Source organism: Lontra canadensis, unplaced genomic scaffold (assembly GCF_010015895.1).
Source record: "Lontra canadensis isolate GAN:19392208 unplaced genomic scaffold, GSC_riverotter_1.0 scaffold37, whole genome shotgun sequence".
Classification (NCBI taxonomy): domain Eukaryota; kingdom Metazoa; phylum Chordata; class Mammalia; order Carnivora; family Mustelidae; genus Lontra; species Lontra canadensis.
The window spans coordinates 14,537,929-14,550,302 of record NW_022631031.1 but is presented as its reverse complement, the minus strand read 5'-3'; positions in this window follow the sequence as shown (position 1 = coordinate 14,550,302).

The following is a 12,374-nucleotide window of genomic DNA, read 5'->3' as shown; positions in this document are numbered from 1 at the left end:
CTTTTATAATTTCTCCCTTATGGATGTTGCTTCTATGTTAATTGACATTCTTACCTGCAAATTTTAAAGGATTAAATAGAATCTCTATCTATTCTCTTTTACTGCATAGCAAACTACCTCAAAAGCTTGTGGCTTAAAACAACCACTGTTTATTTAGTTCTCCATTCTCTGGGTCAGTTAATTGATTCTTCATGCCTGGGCCAGGTCAGCTGATCCTGCTAGTTTCTCCCATATGTCTACAGCCAGCTCATAGATTGAGTAGCAGCTGAAGCATCCAGGATGACCGGGTTGTGTATCCTTCATTATGTGCTGGCTAGCCTCTTGAGGTCTAGTCTAGGCTGGGTCCTTTCACAATGTATCACCTTTGCTATTTCGTATTGGTCAGAGATGTTAACTTAAGTAATCTAGATTCACATGGCTATCCCAGAGTAGAGAAACAGACTCCCTCTCTTGATGGGAGGAGCTGTGAAGTACTATGGCCATTTTTGCAACCAAACACATTAACAGTGTGGTCACTGTACTTAGAATGAAGATTAGAGACAGTTTCTAGGACGACTAGTCAGAAATTAGGAATAGTAGTAGCATGGGCAGAGAAAAATTATCAGTAGAATGTGGAAAGTAAGAGTGAGGAATTAAAAACTCTCTATGATTTCTTGCTTTGATTAAGTGTCATTGTTAAACTCATTATTGGTCATAAGGAGTGTATTGCTCCACAGATGCTCATACTTTCCCCACTCTCTTCTTCTATTCTCAAGTATCAGAGTATATTTGCAGAATGGTGTAATTAGAAATCAATTAACTGAGTCACATTTTTAGAGGTTGAGTCTTGGAAGTTTAAAAAATGATCCTCTACTATAGGATTTGCACTGTGTGTCTGGCTGATGCCTGTGTTCCTTCTTCAGATTGGAATAGATTTGGTTACTATGGTGGAAGTTGGCAGGACAGCAATTTGCCCTACATTTGTTTTAAGGAATTCATCCTGGATCAGCTATAACTCTCTAGAAATCTAAGACTGGGTTCCTTGCTTGTAATAAACCATTTCCCCCCCCACTTTGTCTTGGGAAGAGACTGAGTGCTGACATCATTATAAGTGCTTTCTGTATTTTAAATGATTTAATAATTTAATTCTTTTAATAACCCATTTATGGAGCTGATGGATTATCATTATCATTTTCATTTAACAGTTGAAGAAACTGAGATATTGAGAGCTTACCAAACTGGTGAATTCTGGAGTCAGAATGCCTGATTTGCATTTTAGGTCTGCCACTGATGAACTGAGCTTCTCTTGGAACACTCACTATGTTGGTGTGTTAGTGGGAATAAAGCAAAGGTAGAGGAAATGGTTCCTATTCTCAGGACATTTTTCTTAGTCAAGGGTAGCTCTAAGATAAGGGAGCCCTACATTCTACTTCAGCTCCAGGATGGCATTAGAAGAGCAGTAGTGTTGGCACTTTTAAAATGTTATTCTTAACATAGATCATTTGATATATCATTTCTGGTATTCCAGTCCTAAAATCTACTCTTTGACTATGTCAGTCTTTTCTGGTGACGGTCATGTTTTTATCTTTAAATTTTATTTCTTTGGGGGAGAGAGAGAGAGAAAACACATGCACAAGCATGTGTATGGGGAGGGAGCAGGGGTAGAGTGAGAGAGAATTCAGAGCAGACAACACACTGAGTGCAAAGCATGACATGGGGGGGGGTCGATCCCAGAACCCCAAGATCATGATCTGAGTCAAAACCAAGAGTTGGACACTTAACCAACAGAGCCTTCCAGGTGTCCCAAAGATCATGCTTTAATATTTTTCTTCTTTTAACTAAAATCATGATTATTCACCTCCATCAGTTTAATAAATTTCTGTCTTATCTCAGATTGTTTTTTGTGTGTGTTGCTGCTCTCCACACAAGTATTCATTGTGAGCGATAACACCCCCTTTTCTGATAAGTTGTTCACCCCTTTGGCTTTGTTTTTGTGTGACTGGATTTAGGCCATAGTTCAGATTTGCTCATTATTCTGGAAGCAAAAACTAGGAATTGGCTTCTCAGTGTACTATTAAATAAGCTTTTCTTCTTTTAAATAATTTTCCTATTGATAATACAAAACATGAATACACAATAGGAGAGAGAAAAAAGCTTGAGAACTGCTGGGAAAGTACCCAAACTTTTGTTTGTTATGTTTGGTGATGGAAACTGATTACATAACTTGCCATCATTTGTTTCACACAGACTAGAAAAAGGAATAAAACAATGGGGATTTAAACATGGGAGGCTGTTCTTTATCAGTGGAGGCTAGAAAAGGAATTTTATGTAACAGAGACTATATTTTCAGTCTTTGGAGGTGAGAGGGGAATAAAGGAGGAGGACAGGGATGACAGGGGAAGGATTTTTTAAAATTACATTTCCCAAGTGTTTCTCAAACTAAACTGAGGTTTACTGGGAGTAATGTTTTCCTCAGAATCAAGTTACTTAATATTGGTACTGTTTGTGTTATTTATATTTATACGTGGTTCTCAGCATCAGCATCAAATTTGTAAAAGTCCACGATTCCTATAGGAAAAAATGGCAGGGCCCACCTGATAAGGAATAGTTTGATATTTGGCCTTCATGCATATATTAGCAAATTATCTATAGGCAGTAATCCACCTGGCTTTCCAGAGGCATTTCCTCCCTATTTCCTCATCTGTTCTTGAGAAGTCACTGGGGATTTGTTTTATTTGCTTAGTTTTCACATTGTATTCCAGATTCTGTGTGTGTGTGTGTGTGTGTGTGTGTGGGCAGGGCATCAACTACTGGCCACAAAATGAGTTATGTGGCATGGCTGAAAAAAAAAAAAAGATAATTTCAATGAATGAGTATTCCTTTAATATGTAAACATACAAAAATACTACCTGGGATGGTTCTTCCTTCCTTCTTTTGATGTTGCTCATCAGGAAGCACTGTCTCAAGATTTCTCTCTCCACAACACATGCATATGATGACCTCTCTTTCCTCATCCTAAATGAGAGGTGCATTCATGGGATAGAATAAAGTGTTTGGTTCTGCGCTACTGGGCAGGGCCAACTCCTAGCAGAACTTTGTTGTGAAATGACCTGATATTCATCATAGCTACTGTCCTTCTTGTACTATCCATTCTTACAGGGGGGATAAGATAAACACACAATAATAGCAGGAAGAATATGATAAGAATAGACATTTGAATCATAGTTTTTCAGAAGAAGGCTTTACACAGAATCTAGACTTAGAGCTGAGTATTGAAGCATGGGTATGCTTTATATAGAATGGCATTCCTTTTTCCTCCTTACTAAAGCCTACTCTTCAGAAACAGTATTGTATAAGCCACCTATGCGCTGGGATGCATTTTTGAAGTTACGTTTTACAGTTACATACATTTAAAACAATGACTTCAGGTATATTGTAAGAAACATACTCTTAGAGGCATTACTGAGCAGGGACTAGGGATTATTTTTAGACAGGAGGATCATCCTAGGACTTTTCAAATTATATTATATATATTCATATATATTTTATCAGCCTACAAGAGTCATGCTTACCCCTAGCCATATTGGATGAACAGCTTCCACCTAGGAGAAATTGGCAAGTTAATTCTTCCCTTTTGCTGAATTAGAGTCAGTCTCTTCTTAAAATGCATTGAGTTCTCCTGTTGCTGAGGAGTTGTTTGTCCCAGGTCCATATTAAGGGATAGTAGGACTTCTTTCCTTCACAGTGGCTATAGACTTTAATAGGGTGAAGTGACTTAAGAACTAATATTATGAGGAACACATGATTCTGCTCATAAATACTCAGGCATATCTATGTTGTCCCTTGTTCCTTGGAGGGAAGAGAAAATTCAGGTCAATATGGAATTGTTAAAAATAATGTATTTGGGGGTACAGCTCAGTCCATTAAGCATCTGCCTTTGGCTCAGGTCATGATTTCAGGCTCCTTACCATTGTAAACACACCCATTCATAAATAAGCTGACCAAATTACCACACTACTTGAAAGTCATCAATGGTACTCTACTGTCTACTAAATAAAGTTGAACTCTAATTTTCAATGTCCTTTGTAATTTCTTTCTTTTTGCTTCCACAGCTTAAAGTAGTACCCATCTCTTTCTTACTGTTTTTCAGTGATACAAAACTGAAAACAATCTTGTGGTATAACGCTGCAACCAAAAAGAGAATTCCAAAGATTTCTAAATAAAATTCTCTTTGTCCTTTGGAGGGTAGTGCAGCAATTTAATCAAGTAATTATTAACCACCTGAGTTCCACATTAGAGATTGTGACAGATACAAATAACATAGGGTGACAATTAGTCCTGGTTTGCCAGGGACAGCCCTTGCTTGTGTCTGAAATCAAAGAACTATTACTAATATCCTCTTTTTGCTCTCATTCTGGATGAGAAATTAGGTGAGCACCCATATAGGACACAATTATTGCTATTATAGAGAAGTCATTTGGACATGTATGTAGGAAATTATTAAAGAAAGATACAAGATTTGATACAATTAAGCACTTAATTTTCTGATGGAACCCAAAATGTTGTATTCTTGAGGGACAGTGAGAGAGTTGAAGGTATTAGGAAAGGTTTTCAATAGGAGGAACCTGAAGTCTGGATAGACAGAGAAGGAGGGTTGACATTCCTAGTGAGAAGTCATAGGGGTGGGACTATACATGATAATTTTGTGCTCCACTAAGGAAAGTGACTTGAACGGAGTGGGGAGAATGGTTTGTGAGATGAGGTATGTTACTTGATGGGCAAATTCTCCCTTTACATAGCCTCACTTGAGGGAATTGTATTGAAGGGGAAATCCATCTTAGCTATGCTCAGGTAGACTTCTGCTATCCCATGGGACACAGTTACATGGCACAGACTAATCTTACTCTTGTCACAGGACTAATTGGATAGAAATAATTTCCTGCAAGAACCTGTTTTGTGTAAGATTATATGTATCTTCTAAGTCAATAACCTCTAGAGTCATTATTATTCCTTTATTTTAAATGAGAGGAAGAACAGAAATAAAAATACTATGATGTGCTCCATGTGGTGTACTGCCACATTTTACAATGCATTCTTAGGCAATCAGTCTACGTTCTTGTCCCTACTGTATCTTGCACATTCATCACACAAAGCAAATATTTCTTTTTACTCCTCTCTCTTCCCACACTGCAAATTTTGCATACTCAGGATCTTATTTTAATTATATTTTATCTTCAAATGCCTTGCATAATACACTCCATGAACAGTAAAAGGATGATGTTGATTTTCTGCTTTTGATGATTCAGTTTTTGGACCAAAAGGTTGAAAGATCCTCAAAAAAACTGAGAAAGGATTGTAATGTACTTTTAGGGCTAAACATGGTCAGGACTTATAAATGGCTTCACTACTTAGTTCAGGATGTTTTGATTTTTGTCATGGATTTGACTATGTATAAAATTATTACCTGAAGGATGATAACCATAAGATGTCTCGTCTCTCTTCTCAGCTAAGACATGATGTCCCCTATTTGGATACTGATATATTTTACTCTTTTTAATGTTTGTTTCTAATATTACCTAAATTGACAGTCAATAAATATTAAAGTTTAGGTACAGAATTTGTCCTTTATTGCCCTCCTTAATGCTTATTATTATTTGTATTCCCTAAGACCACAAACAGTCATATTAGGAACTCTGATGGGCTTTGGAATCAGATGGACCTGGTTTATTCTATTTCATTAACTAGTTTTGTGATCACTTATAATTTCTTTTCTCCAAGCCTCCATTTCTGTTCTATGAAATGGCAACAATAATAGAACATATCTTATAGAGGTGTTGTGATTATTAAACAAAATATATATTTAAAAAGAATATTGTAGGGAGGTGATATCAAGATGGTGACAGGTCATTTCTGACTTCAGTTCCCCTTACAAGACAAGAAACTAGAAATTAACCCTAGACAAAATACCACTGTGAAAATCTCAGAACCTGGGGGTAGGGCTGAAACACCCCCCAGGAACACAATGACTGAGAAAGTCTTCATTAGAAGGGTAAGAGGAGTAGTTTCACTTTGCCCACATTGCCCCTTTCTCATGCTGGCATAGCACAGCACTGAGAGGGCTCTTTTAGGCCTATGGTTTTTCCAGTAGGAAAAGAGAACCCACAGTAGATATCCAGCTTCCCCGCATTATAGGACACTTCCTTGGAAGCCCATTCAGGTTTCTCCCCACCTTATAGGGTTAACCATTGGGAATCAGGTAGAGATGAAAGAAGAAGGTAGAGTTTATAGCACCCATCAATCATATATTAGTGGACCACACTCTTGCTTGCAGTGGCCCCAAGCAGAAATCCCAGCCAGCAGCTCTGCCCAACTGCAGAGTTGAGGTGGTGGCGCCATCTGGTCAGGGAGCTTGGTTAGCAGTTCTGTCTGATTTAGATCCCTAGTCAACTGGCTATACCACCTTTGGAACCCATTCTACATGTTGGTTGAATGGAAATAAATTTTCAGCCCCGCTCAAATGTGAAGTATAGTCTCCAATTCTGCCTGACCAGAAAACCTGGCCAGAGAACCTGGGTATCTGTGGAGCCCATCCTTCAGCCCTGCTTGAGCAGAGAGCCAAATCAGCAACCCTTTCTAACTGTTGAGCCTCTAGCCCTGCATAATCAGGGATCCTAAACAGTGGGAAGGGATAATAATCCCTAATAATCAGGGACCCTAAACCCTGGGAAGACTCAGAGCACAGCCTATGATATTGCCCAGCCATGGAGACCAGATTATAGCCTTACTCAGCAATGGAGACCAACACGTGGCCATGCTTAGTTGCTATGGACTCACCCAGGCAAAAAGCCCAAGTAGTGATCCCTCCTAATCACAGAGCATAGTTTGCTGCCCTACCTGACCAGAGTCTAGATTTTGACCCTACCCTAATGTGGAGCTTAGTTTCTAGCACCACCCAACTGCTGGAAAACCTATCTGCACAGAGAGCCTGGCAAGTGACTTTACCTTACAACAGAGCTCAGCCAACGTTAACTTATCACAGGGCAGCTGTAGCACTGCCCAACTTTGGGTCACAGTCTGTGGCCCCACCTGATCACAGACCAAGGCCTGAGGCCCCTGTCTGATCATGGAGCTCTTCTTGTAGCCCTGCATGAACACAGAGTCCAGCCAACAGTACCACACAGATAGGTAGCATAGCCTGAGGCCTCACCCAGCCAGAAGCATTTGTGAAGTCCAGCTCAAAGCCCTGCCCAACTTCAGAGTCCAACCAGTAGCACTGCCCTGCCAGGGAACATAGCCTGCAACTTTGCCCAACTACATGTGAATGTAGAACCTAGCTAGTAAAGCAGAATCAGCAGCCTTGCCTGATTAGACAGCTCACCTAGTGGCTCCGCTTGAACATGGAGCTCAGCCAGCAGCACCATTTCCCACCTTAGACAATAGGCAGTGGCCTTGCTTAACTAGAGACCCCAGTATGAAACCATACCTACCTGTGGATGCTGCCAGCTGACTCATGGAATACCACATGTTGAGCTGATTCATGAAGGTCTTTTTCTGTCATAGCAAACCTGTAAAGTCAGGAAGAGGAGATTGCTTATTCAAGTGCATATATATCAATGCAAAGGTATGGGATCATGAAAAATAAGGTAAACGTTATACACCAAAGGAAACTAATAAAACTCTGATAACTGACCCTAAAGAAATGGAGATCTATGAATTTGGAATCTCTGAATTTAGAATATCATCTTTCTTTAAATTTATTTTTATTTTTAAATTTTTATTTATTTTTTAAACATTTTTTTCAGTGTTTCAAAATTCCTTGTTTATGCACCACACCCAGTGCTCCATGTAATATGTGTCCTCCACAGTACCCACTACCAGGCTCATCCCCCCATCCCCCTTCCAAAACCCTCAGTTTGTCTCTCAGAGTCCACAGTCTCTCATGGTTTGTCTCCCCCTCCAATTTTTCCCAACTCACTTCTCCTCTCCATCTCCCAGTGTCCTCTGTGTTATTCCTTATGCTCCACAAGTCAGCAAAACCTTATGATAATTGACTCTCTCTATTTGACTTATTTCACTCAACATAATCTCTTCTAGTCCCATCCATGTTGATAAAGAAATTCAGTAAACTGTGGCACCTGGGTGGCTCAGTGGGTTAAAGCCTCGGCCTTCAGGTCAGGTCATGATCCCGGGGGCTGGGACTGAGCCCCGCATCAGGCTCTCTGCTCAGTGGGGAGCCTGCTTCCTCCTCTCTCTCTGCCTGCTTCTCTGCCTACTTGTGCTCTCAGTCTGTCAAATAAATAAATAAAATCTTAAAAAAAAGAAATTCAGTAAACTACAAAAATGTACAGACAACTAAATGAAATTAGGAAAACAATGCATAAACATTATGCATAAAAATAGTTTAACAACAAAATAAAAGCCGTCAATAAAAAAATCTTAAACAAATATTACAGCTGAAGACTCCAATGACTATATTGCAGATATCAACAGAGAATAGCAGATCCAACAAAACAGAAAAAAGAAATTATTGAACTTGTAGATCACTGAAATTATCCAGTCAAGTGTACAAAAAGAAAAAAGAATGAAAAAGAGAGAGATTCCAGGAGTTATGGAATACAATAAACAGAAATCATGTACACATTATAGGAAACCAGACTAGAGGAAAGGAAAAAGTCTATTTAAACCAATAATGGAGGACAGAAAGTCTACTTAAAGCAATAATGGCTGAAACCTGGGGAGAGAAATAGACAACCAGACTCATCAGCCCAAAAGATTCCAAATAGGTTAAGCCAAAAGGGCCACAAAGAAACACGTTATAATTAAATTATTAAAAGTCAAAGATAAAAGGAAAAATTTTAAGCAGTAAGACAAAATTTGCTCATTACATACAGAGGAGTCTTCGTAAGACTATCAAAATAAACTTTGTAGACCAGGAGAAAGTAGAATGACATATTCAAAATACTGAAAGAAAAAACTGTCACTAAAAGACTACATCAAGGAAAGCTGTCCTTCAGAAATAAAGAGAGATAAAGACTTTCCCAAACAAAAGCTGAGAGAGTCTGTCACCACTAGAACCACCTTACAAGAAATATGAAAGGGTGTTCTTCAAACTAAAATAAAATAATACTAATTAATATTATAAAAACATATGAATGTATAAAACTTACTAGTTAAAGTAAATACATAGTCAAAGCCAGATTCTCTAATATTATAATGGTAGTACATAAATCTCAACTTGAAAACACAAAAAACAAATGTATTAAATATAACTATACTATAATAACTTGTTATTAGATACATCATATTAAAAAATGGAAATTGTAACATGAATAAACTAAAATAAGGGGAGGTAAAAATATAAAGTTTCTGTATGTTATAGAAGTTCTTACAGCTTAAAATAAGTAAGACAAAAAGAAGGAACAAAGGATCTGCAAAAAAGAAAAAAAACTGACAAAACAGACTTTAAGTTAAAAATGATTGATGACAAAGAAGACAATTATATAATAATAAAGGGGTCAATCCATCAAGAAGATGTAATACTTGTAAGTATTTATGGATCCAACATCAGAATACCTAAATATACAAAGAAAATACTGAGAAATATAAATAAACTAATACTAATAAACAATACAATAATAGTCAAAGACTTTAATACATTACTACCAACAATGATAGATCATCCAGAGAGAGAACCAATGAATTTGAACAACAATATAAAGCAAATGGATATAACAGACATATACAGAACATTCTATCCAGCAACAGAAAGCTGCACATTCTTCTTGTAATGACACAGAACATATTCTAGGATAGATCATATGTTATGCCACAAAAAAACTCAATAAATTCAAGAAGATAGAAATTGTGTCAAGTGTTTTTTCCAACCACAACAGTATGAAACTAAAAATCAATAAACTGAAAGCTGGAAATCTATAAATACATATAAATTACATAACACTTCTGAATAACAAATGGATCAAGGAAGAAATCAAGAAGAAAATAAAAAGATTTCCTGAGATAAAGAAAAATAGAAACACAATATACCAAAATTTATGGGTTGTATCAAAAGCAATTGTAAGAGGGAAAGTTAAAGCTATAAACACATACCTCAAGAAAAAAATTAAGATCTCAAGTAATTTTACATCATACCTTAAGGAACTGGAAAAGGAAAAATGAGCTAAGCCCAAAGCTAGCAGATGTAGGGAGGAATAATATAAATTAGAATAGAAATAAATGGGTAAAGACTGAGCAAGATGACGGAAGAGTAGGAGATTGAAATGTCCTTATGTCCCAGCAGTTCAGCTAGATAGTTATCAAACCATCCTGAATGCCTACAGACTCATCAGGAGATAGAAGAGAAAAATATCAGCAATCCTAGGAACAGAAAACTGACCACTTTCCAGAAGGTAGGACGTGTGGAGAAGTGCATCTGAAGCGACGGGGAAATAGACCATGGTGGGAGAGGCCAGTTCCTGGCAAGTGAGAGAGCAGTGGAGCACAAAATTGGAACTTTTAGAAGTCTGCTCCACTGAGGGATGTCACTCCAGAGACCGAGTTGGGGGTGAGAGCTCTCATGGGAACAGTGGGTCTCAGGACCTGTGGGGACACAAAAAGACCAGGAGTGTCTGAGTGTGGCAGAGCACCCAGGTATCAAGTGGGGAAGTTGGCTGCAGAAACAGAGCCAAGAGTGGGCTCTCAATTCTGGATTACATTAAACTATGATCCAAGGCCGAGTTTGACCACTGCTCTTCAAGAAGGGACCACACAAGTGGCACATCCAGAGAGACTCCCTCCTTCCTCCTCTGGGAGCAGTGGCATGGGAGCATGCTGCCAGAATCTGTGTTTGAAGACTCCAGACAGGGCTGTTTGCCAGAGATAGAAACACTAGGCCATAGGCCAGGTGAGCATGAAGTGCAGCCGGAGATGAGGGAGTTGGGAGGGATTGATTGCTCTTCTCTGAGGGCACATTGAGAAGCCCTGAGCTCTCAGCTCCTCTGGCACCAGAAATTGGGAGCCACCATATTCATTCCTGCCCTCCAAAGCTGTACGGAAAGCGTTCAGGGAACAAAAGCTCCTGAGAGCAAACCCAAGCAGATTACTCAGACTGGCCCCAAGCAAGCTTGTGCAATTCTGCCTCAGGCAAAGACATTTGAGAATCAGTGCAACAGACACCTCCCCCAGAAGATCAGCAAGAACATCCAGCCAAGAACAAGTTCATCGATCAATGAAAACTGCAGAACTCTGGAGCTAGGGGGAAGCAACACATAGAATTTATGACTTTTCCCCAAGATCCTTTAGTCTTTCAAAGTTAATTTTTAAAATTTTATTTTTTTCTTATTCTATTTTTAAAAAAATTTTCCTCTTTCCTATTTTAACATCTTAACTATTTTATATTACCAATACCTTTTCAAAAATCTTTCTAAATTTTCACTGTTATAGTCATATTTTATCCCTTCATTGTATTTATCCTTATTTTTTGTATGCACACATATTTTTTTCTTTAAAATTTTGGGATACAATTTCTTCTAATACATCAAAATATACCCTAAATCTAGTGAATGGCTTTTTTCTAGTCTCCAGCCTGATCACATTCTTTCCTTTTTTTTTCTTTTCTTTTTTTCAACCAACTTCTTATCTTATAAATTAGTTTTATAGAATCTTTTAAAATTTTCATCTTTACATTCATATTCCATCCCTTCATCATTTACCCTTATTTTTGTATATATATAAGTTTTTCTTTCTTTAAAAATTTGGGAAGTAGTTTATTCTAACTGACCAAAATATACCTAAAATCAAGTATGTCACTCTGTTCTATTCATGAGTCTAATATATATATATTCCCATTCTTTTTTTTCCCCTTTCTCCCTTTTCCCCCTTTCTTCTTCCCTGGGTTTTGGGTCTCTTCTGATTTGGTTAGTGTATATTTTTCTCAGCTCATTGATACCCTTTTAGTATTTGGTTATCTCATTCATCTATTCTTATCTGGATAAAATGACAAGGTGGAAAAACTCATCACAAAACAAAACAAAACAAAAACAAAAACAAAAAAAAAAACAAGAGGCAGTACTGATGGCTAATCAATACAGACATTAATAATATGTCAGAAATAGAGTTCAGAATTACGATTATCAACTTGCTAGCTGGGCTCAAAAAAAAAAAAAGCATGGGAGATATTGGAGAATCCCTCTCTGGAGAAATAAAATCCCTTTCTGGAGAAATAAAAGAACTAAAATCTAACCAAGTTGAAATAAAAAATGTTATTAATGAGATGCAGTAAAAAATGGAGGTGCTTACTGCTAGGATAAATGAGGCAGAAGAGAGAATCAGTGATATAGATGACCCAATGATGGAGAATAAAGCAGCTGAGCAAAAAGACAAACAACTACTGGACCACG